The sequence below is a fragment of the Triticum dicoccoides genome, chromosome 6A, assembly GCF_002162155.2.
Source record: "Triticum dicoccoides isolate Atlit2015 ecotype Zavitan chromosome 6A, WEW_v2.0, whole genome shotgun sequence".
NCBI classification, from domain to species: domain Eukaryota; kingdom Viridiplantae; phylum Streptophyta; class Magnoliopsida; order Poales; family Poaceae; genus Triticum; species Triticum dicoccoides.
The window spans coordinates 527,613,436-527,623,333 of record NC_041390.1 but is presented as its reverse complement, the minus strand read 5'-3'; positions in this window follow the sequence as shown (position 1 = coordinate 527,623,333).

Genomic DNA, 9,898 nt, shown 5'->3' with positions numbered 1-9,898 from the left:
AGATCAATAGTTTCTATAAAACAATTCCACCACCGTGCTCTAAAAGATATAAGTGAAGTACTAGAGCAAAACTATATAACTCAAATGATATAAGTGAAGCACATAGAGTATTTTAACAAATTCCAAATCATGTATGGCTCTCTAAAAAGGTGTGTACAGCAAGGATGATTGTGATAAACTAACAAATAAAGACTCAAATAATACAAGACGCTCCAAGCAAAACACATATCATGTGGTGAATAAAAATATAAGTCCAAGTAAAGTTACCGATAGAAGTAGACGAAAGAGGGGATGCCTTCCGGGGCATCCCCAAGCTTTGGCTTTTAGGTGTCCTTAGATTATCTTGGGGGTGCCATGGGCATCCCCAAGCTTAGGCTCTTGCCACTCCTTGTTCCATAATCCATCAAATCTTTACCCAAAACTTGAAAACTTCACAACACAAAACTTAAAGTACAAAATCTCGTGAGCTCCGTTAGCGAAAGAAAACAAAAGACCACTTCAAGGTACTGTAATGAACTCATATTTTATTTATATTGGTGTTAAACCTACTGTATTCCAACTTATCTATGGTTCATAAACTATTTTACTAGCCATAGATGCATCAAAATAAGCAAACAACACACGAAAACAGAATCTGTCAAAAATAGAACAGTCTGTAGTAATCTGTAGCTAGCGCAAGATATGCAACCCCAAAAATTCTAAAATAAATTTCTGGGCGTGAGGAATTTATCTATTAATCATCTTCAAAAAGAATTAACTAAATATCACTTTCCAAATAAAAATGGCAGCAGGTCTCGTGAGCGCTAAAGTTTCTGTTTTTTACAGCAAGATTAACAGGACTTTTCCCCAAGTCTTCCCAACGGTTCTACTTGGCACAAATACTAATTAAACATAAAAACACAACCAAAACAGAGGCTAGGTAAATTATTTTTTACTAAACAGGAGAAAAAAATAAAGAAATAAAAAATAAAATTGGGTTGCCTGCCAACAAGCGCTATCGTTTAACGCCCCTAGCTAGATATAAAAAGCAAGGATAGATCTAGGTATTGCCATATTTGGTAGGCAATCCATAAGTGGCTCTCATAATAGATTCATAAGGTAATTTAATTTTCTTTCTAGGAAAGTGTTCCATGCCTTTCCTTAACGGAAATTGGAATCTAATATTTCCTTCCTTCATATCAATAATGTCACATCCCTAGCTTCTGGTGCTGTCTGGTGTGTGCATCATGTTTAAATTCAAATGAAATTTGAATTGAGGAATTTTCAAAAGCCTGAGGAAACCTCTAAAAATAACCAACAATTAAATCTTCTCAAATGTGTCCAAGAAAATGTTCCTGTTATTCCATGGAAATATTGGTAAGAGGTAAAAATTAAACCAATATTTTTGGAGTCACAGAGATAATTATTTTGGCCATTTGAATTAATCCAATAACTATTTGCTTTGGATTTATATTTAATATATATTAAATATGACTCCAATAATTCTGGAAGTTTGTGAGTGGCTTTGTATATATTCTAGCAAGCCACATAAAAATCTACAGAATTTATTTAAATGATTTAGTTGCTAAACTAAATCAAAACAAACTACAGAAAATAGAAAAAAAGTAAAAGAAAGAGAGCAGAAGGACTTACCTGGCGCCACTTACCTGGCCCAACACTGTGCAGCCAGCAGCGGCCCAGCCCACCACTTCTCCCCCCCCTTGTCGCCTTCCTCCTCGCGCCAGTAGGCGCAGGCGCGTGGCCGGAGCGCGCGGGCACACGCCCAGGCCACCTCCTGCCTCCCTGCTTGCCTCCGCTACTCCTTGGAGACGCCACGCGGCTCCCTCGACCCTCCCTCACTCTCCCGCGTCTCTCCCTCCGTCCCTATCCCCCTCTGCTCCCTCTCCCTCTCTGCCCGAGCGGAGCCCGTCGCCACCGACGCCGTTCGCCACGGTCACCAGCCACCCCCTCGCTCCCTCTATGCATCCCTGAGCTCCGCCCTGACCCCGTGGAGCTACACACGCGACGCACGCGACCAGAGGAGGCCGCAGTCGACCGGAGCGTCGTCGTCTTCATCTCCGGTGCCCGGAGATCGCCGTCGTCAATTCGCCGTTGCAGAGGCGTCCCCGAGCCCACTCAGCGTCTCGTCCGACTCCCCGTGAGCTCCTCTTCTCTTCCCCTCACTCACCGCACCTGATTTCGTCCCCTAGCTCCATCTTCCACCACGGCCGAAGCTCGCCGCCGCCGTGCCTCGTCGCCGTCGTGGCCAGAGCCACTGTGGCTCGAAGCCGGGCACACCATCGTGCTCCACACCTCACACGGAGCACGTAGCACGCACCAACGCCTCCCCTAGCGCCCTGCATCGCCTAACCCGCCGTTGGCCGAACTCCGGCCGCCGCTCACGAGCTCGCCGTCGTCGGTACCGGCCACCACAGGCATGGCCACCACCACCATTCGATGCGCACCAGCAAGGGCTCTCCAACGAGCCCAAGCACAGCCTCGCCCGTGCCCTGTAGCGCGTTTCCGGCTCGCGCCGCCGTCTCGGGCCTCGCCGGCGTCATGTCGCCGGTGGGTTTGACCCCACTGACCCGGGATTTGACCCTGCTAATTAACCCTGTGACACTGACAGCAGGGCCCCACCTGCTAATTAATCCTAGATTAGTTTCTGTTTAGTTTTTAACTAATCCTAGTGGCCCCACGCGTCAGCTTTGACTAAGCTGACGTGGCTGTTGACTGGGCCCACATGTCAGCGACACTAATCAGCCCCAGTCACTGACCAGTGGACCCCACTGGTCAGGTTTGACCACCAGCAGCGTCTGTTGACCTGCTGACGTCATAGTGACGCAATGCTGACGCAATAAGTATTTTCTGGATTTAAAAATAAATCAGAAAATCCAGAAAATTGTATAAACTTCAATAAATCATAGAAATTCAACCGTAACTCCAAATTAAATAATTTATATATGAAAAATTATCAGAAAAATTCAAGGAATCCATCTGTACCATTTTCATGCATGTCAGAACAACTTATAGATGCTGTTTAGCACAAATCATACTAATGGCATTTAAATATCCACATATGGAGTTTGAATTTGAATCTTGGATTCAAACCAACTTCATTTAATCTGGTTTTAGGTGCATTAGCCCAAAACACATTCATATTGCCATGTCATAGCATGCATCATATTGTGCATTGCATTGATTGTGTTTCTTCTGTGTTTGTCGGTGTTGTTCCCCCTCGGTAGACGTTGTATCGACGATGTGATCGTTGACACTGATGAAGACTCAATGCTATCTTCAGAAGTGCCAGGCAAGCAAAACCCCCTTGTTCATTCCGATACAATCCTACTCTCTCGCTCCTGCTCTCTTTTACTGCATTAGGACAACACCGATTCATCTGTTACTTGCTGCGGTAGCTGAACCCCTTTATCCTCTGCATGACCTGTCATTCCACAGTAAATAGATGAAACCCACTAGCATGAGTAGGAGTTGTTTGAGCCCTGTTGTGCCTACTCATTCATGCTTGTTTGTCATGCCTGCTACTGCTTAGAGTTGAGTCGGGTCTGATTCATCAGGGATGAATCAGAGGTGTGTGAACATGTCCTACGGTGTGTGAGCTAAGCGTGTGAACACGATTTGGTAAAGGTAGCGGTGAGAGGCCATGTAGGAGTACATGGTGGGTTGTCTCATTGCAGCCGTCCTCAGGAACTGAGTTCTGTGTTTGTGATCCATGATTCAGCTACTACCACGCATTGGGCCCGAAACCAATGGACCCTCTCGGCTTCTTAATCACCCTTGTCCTCTGTCCAGGAGTTGCAAGTAGTTTCTGGTGTTGTAGTATGCTGGAGGCCGTGGACAGCGCTGACCGTAGGGGTGGGCTGTGATGCGGTAGGCACGTGGCACGGTGTACCGGGCGCCCGTTTGGTGTCTCGGGAACCCTGTTCACATCATTTGGGGCTGTGAGCGAAACTCCGGCCGGATCTCCTCATGGATGGAACCCGAATAGGCGATAAACCTGGACTAGAGACTTGAGTGTTTAGGTAGGCCGTGGCCGACACCCATGTTGGGCTTCCGCTTGAAGGTTGTCGAGTACATGTCGTGTAAACGGCGGTAAGTGGTGAGAGCGTGTGTGAAGAAGTACACCCCTCCAGGGTTAACATTATCTATTCGAATAGCCGTGTCCGCGGAAAAGGACTTCTGGGTTGCTTATATCAGTTCATAGACAAGTGAAAGTGGATACTTTAAAATGCGCAAGATAAGCGTGAGTGCTATGGATGGCGTTCTCATAGGGAGACGGGAGCGGATCCATAGTGGTGTATTGATATGGTGAATATGTGGACTCGTGTGCGCCACCTCAAAAGAGTCGCTTGCAGTCGTAGTTTAGGATAGCCACCGAGTCAAAGCTAGCTTGCTGCAGTTAAACCCCACCATCCCTTTGTTGACAATGATGCATATGTAGTTAGTTCTGATGTAAGTCTTGCTGGGTACATTTGTACTCACGTTTGCCTATTTTATGTTTTTGCAGAGAGACTTCGGTCTCACTAGTAGTTTCGCGTGGACTTCGACGTTTAGCTTGTTACCTCAGCTACGATCTTGTGCCCCGGCAGGATCTGGTAGATAGTCAGGCTTCTCAGCCTTTTTCATTTCTAGATGTCTGTACTCAGACATGATAGCTTCCGCTTGTGCTTTGACTTGTATGCTCTGAATGTTGGGTCGTGAGACCCCTGTTTGTAATATCTTGCTCCTCGGAGCCTATTGAATAAATACTTGAGTCGTAGAGTCATTTTGTGATGCCATGTTGTATTGCACATATCGGGCATATTGTGTGTATGTTATTGAAATGCTTGGTATGTGTGGGATCTGACTATCTAGTTGTTTATCTTTAGTAGCCTTTCTTACCGGGAAATGTCTCCTAGTGTTTCCATTGAGCCTTGGTAGCTTGCTGCTGCTCCGGAACACTTAGGCTGGCCGGCATGTGTCCTTCTTCGTTCCTGTGTCTGTCCCTTCGGGGAAATGTCACGCGATGAATACCGGAGTCCTGCTAGCCCAGTGCTACAGCCTGGATTCACTCGCTGATGACCGACACGTTCGATGCTGGGTCATGGATGCCTGTCCCTGTAAGTTTGTGCCACTTTGGGTTTACGACTAGCCATGTCAGCCCGGGCTCCTTATCATATGGATGCTAGCGACACTGTCATATATGTGTGCCAAAAGGCGCAAACGGTCCCGGGTTAAGGTAAGGCGACACCCGTGGGAATACCGTGCGTGAGGCCGCAAAGTGATATGAGGTGTTACATGCTAGATCGATGTGGCATTGAGTCGGGGTCCTGACAGCGTTGGTATCAGAGCTTGACTGCCTGTAGGATTACTAAGCCAAACTGGTCGAAGTTGAGTCTAGAAATTCTTTAGTTATATAAGGGAATTGATTGTGGGATGGAACGTAAGGCTCTTTTTACTCCTTATACCTCATGCCCTTATGATCCGAGTCATCTTATCTTTCCTACGGGGTTAAGAAACTAGGCTATCTCTTCTTTCTATCAGGATCACGTGTTACTAATCAGTGGACTTATAAGATTGTTGGATTTAAGTCTCAGTTCAGTTCCTACTACTTCCGTATGATAATTGTTGATCTCGGAACCTTGATATTGTGCTTCTAAGTGGTTATGCCACCATTTTTGTGAATGTCTCAAATCTTTTCCGAGCATTTACAGCCGTTATGCTGTCCGAGTCATCCCAGGTTTCTAAAGAGTCTGATGCATTTGCAAATCCTTTTGCTCCGGTTTCAATGTCTGTTAGGCCAGGTTAATCACACAAATTGTTGAGCTGAGGTACTCTACTGCCTCAACCTTTATGTTGGAGTTATTATTATGACCCTAGGTGTCTCAGGGGATCATCTAGTAGTCTAGCCATGATTTATGTTCCAGTGTGATGACTCTGGCCGTCATTATCGAAAGCATCCCGTGATGCCATTTAGTAGTAGGTATTCTATCCCTAGGTTTTGAACCCGAGATTCACCCTACTTGCTTCATGTTGATAGTTTTGCTCGTTCCTTTAGGTTATTAGTAACCTTTGCATTAGCCCTCGATGTTCGTGGTATTCCTTTCCTCCAAATACTATGAACCGCTTATGGCAGATGTTCCTCGCTGATCGAAAGATCACAATCAGAGTGCTCTCGATGGGTTCTCGATTCTACATTGTGACTCTGCCAGTTCTACCTTTCTGCATGTGTTATCCGGAAGAAATATGTGGAATTCGTTCGACATGCTAAACCATGCATCCACAACTCAGAAAATCGTATGTTCCTTTGAGTTGTCCCTCTTTAGTTGTCTTCTGACCCTCGTCTATCAATTGATAGTCAAGAGTATGCGTGCATTCGTTCGTCGATGCCTATTACCCTTGTGGTCCGCCAGGCCATTCTATTTCAGAATGAATAGGAGAAACAAACTCCAGTACCTCATCCATATTTAGGATTGGGTCAAAGTAGTTGTGTTCCGCAGATCAAGTTACAATTCAGCTTCTGGTCTGCTCTACCCTGAAGTATTACCTTCTTTATGACAGGAATTTCATGAGAATTGCACCACCTTTTGTGAATTCTTGACATAGTGATACTTCTCGCCATCCTTTTTCATTCCTCGGTTCCGTGTTGTTGCAGCCGGAGTGCCGACAAGTGAATCATGGTGTGTGAAATCAATACTCCCAGCAACCTCGTTGCTTGGTAGCTAAAGGATAATAATTTCATTCTTAGCGTGTTGGTTTTTGAATCATCCTTCTAAGACTGATCGTGCTACCTAGTCCTTATTTCGGTGCACCCTTCGATTGATGAGTTAGGATCTTGTCAAGTCCTCACTCATTTGATCATATCGTCTTGCCCTCAAAAGCGAGATTGTTCTCGAGCTTAGTAACATACCGGTGGTTCATGATTTTCTGAATATCTTCTCGGAAGTATCACCAGGTCGTCACCTGACCGTTATGTTGAGCTCAAGATCAAGTTGGTTTCTTGTGAACCACCTTCTCTCCAAGAATCGGTGTTAGATATCCCTGAGCTAGTTGGTTAAGCTAGACAACAACTTGGAGAGTTGGAGGATAAAAGCTTGCCTGACTTAGTTCGTTCCAAAGGGATAATCTTGTGTAGTGTGTGTTGAAGAAAGATGATATCTTCATCGATTGGTCCCTGTGATCAGTTGTTGGACCTATTGTCTTATCAATCCCTTGATTTGAGTGTGGGCTATCGTCAAATCAAATCAGTACCAACGATGCTCGTAATGTTGTCCTACTCGTGGTTGATCCCTCGAGCATACACCATTACATCTTTGGTCTGACCAATGCTATCACCGTGTTCACATGATGGTGAAAGTCCAGTGATATGGAAATTCCGATGAGTTGCTGTTGAGCCCATCAGTAGCATTTTGTCTCCCCCCATGAATCATGTTGAACATCAACCTAGTGTTGGAAACTTGTGTAAGCATTTCTTCGTGTTTCGTTCATGAAGTATATGTTTGGATGAAAGTAGTGACTTTCCCTAATTCATGTGCATATGATGCAAGTTGCCGCCATGAATTTGAGGAGGATTGTTTTGTTTCCTTGGAATCATCCCAAATCAGTCATGCACACGTGCGAAGTATTCTGTGGTCTGGAGACTTGCAACCTTCATTCCATATGTGTCCCGAGCACACCAAGCCACTGATTGATTTGTTCAAGGAGAAGAAGTTCCTTCATAAGAGCTAATCATATGACTTATGCAAGGACTTCGTTATCCACGGTGATGGTTCCCAACCAGAACTCGGTAGTGTTTTATTGTAAGACTACCATGTGATCATGTTTGTCTGAGACAACATGTTCACACGTGCGTAGCAGAACCAGCTCATGTTCTGGAGCTTGCTATCGTAGTTCATTCCCCGAGAATCTCGCAACGTCATCTCGTCGAATTGTGTTGCAAACTTTCATTTTTCTTCCTAGACTCGATGAGTCTGGAATATCCTAACACCAACCAGATCTGAATCTCAGGCAGATATGATGGTTGGAACATTTTCCAAGAACTATAATATTGGTCCCTCGATAACCGGTAAAGTGGATGTCATGGCCAACACACCCAACCGGAAGACCTATTATTATAATATCTTGATTGAGGAAGTTGGCCACCTCCCCATAGGGATTTCGTAGGATTTACTCCCTAGTTGCCCCTATGGATTTTGAGATCCCGAAGTCCGACCTTTTTACTTGATGTTCTAGATATCAAACCATATCTATGAATGGGTTACACTAGCACATCAAGGAGAACATTAGAAGCGGAGTGCTAAATGTCTCTCGGTCGATCATCCAGATTTTTATTTCCTTGGCCTCGCTAAGGTGAAATCTGAGAAGGTGTTATCTTCCTTTGCATCTGCATCGTCCATCGATGTTCATCATGGTGGTATGTTGTGTTGCCAGGATCCTTGACACGGATGTTGGTAAAACCTTGATGAATATGGAAATGCTCAAGTTCTTGAGAACACGCACAAGCGCTAGGTGTTATCATCAGCACTAACTGGGTTTGCTCTCAGTTTCCTCGGCAATGCTATGATCTTTTCAAACAGTGAATTCACTCCCTATTGTTGGGTTCTTCCCCAGTTACCAGAATCATTCCCAGCATTTGCATTTTGTTCCCAGCTTGCACCGCCAATGTGCCATTCTACCACGGGTCTCTTCCATCTCCGGTGATAAGCAAATTCATCCATTACGTTGTCTTCAACAAGGTAATCCACATCATCCAAGTCCGAGTATGCCATTCTACCGACCCCGCCAATCGATTGCTGTGATTTGCCTTCGGCTGATATAGAGAGTCTCAGTGATCTCTATATCAAAGGTAATTCTTTTTGCCACTTAAGATAATAATCTACGAATCACCCTTCTCCAGGATGTTTCGTCGTGGTGTCATGGCAATTCAACTCCTCGCTATGTTGACAACCGATCACCACATTCTTAAGTCTGGAATTGCTGTCTACCTAGTGAACCTCGTCACCTGCTCCACTCCGTCCCTCTGGAGGTATGCTTCGTCTCTCAGCTTGAGAGATGTTGCTATGTCACATTCCGGGAGTTAATCCTGAGTTGTTCGATCTTTGAGAAGATCGACCCTTCTAGAGTCTCCTTCTTCCCTCCGTGTCATGTTGACAGGATTTCTCAGAGCAAGACTTCAAGACAATAATGATGAATGAATCAACGTTCAACTGAAGTGCACCCTGGATCGTGAAGATTATACTAGTTTGCGTTTCCCCTTCACCTTACCCTACGCTTGAATCTCGAGACGAGATTCTTGTTTAGTGGGGGTGAGTTGTCACATCCCTAGCTTCTGGTGCTGTCTGGTGTGTGCATCATGTTTAAATTCAAATGAAATTTGAATTGAGGAATTTTCAAAAGCCTCAGGAAACCTCTAAAAATAACCAACAATTAAATCTTCTCAAATGTGTCCAAGAAAATGTTCCTGTTATTCCATGGAAATATTGGTAAGAGGTAAAAATTAAACCAATATTTTTGGAGTCACAGAGATAATTATTTTGGCCATTTGAATTAATCCAATAACTATTTGCTTTGGATTTATATTTAATATATATTAAATATGACTCCAATAATTCTGGAAGTTTGTGAGTGGCTTTGTATATATTCTAGCAAGCCACATAAAAATCTACAGAATTTATTTAAATGATTTAGTTGCTAAACTAAATCAAAACAAACTACAGAAAATAGCAAAAAAGTAAAAGAAAGAGAGCAGAAGGACTTACCTGGCGCCACTTACCTGGCCCAACACTGTGCAGCCAGCAGCGGCCCAGCCCACCACTTCTCCCCCCCCCTTGTCGCCTTCCTCCTCGCGCCAGTAGGCGCAGGCGCGTGGCCGGAGCGCGCGGGCACACGCCCAGGCCACCTCCTGCCTCCCTGCTTGCCTCCG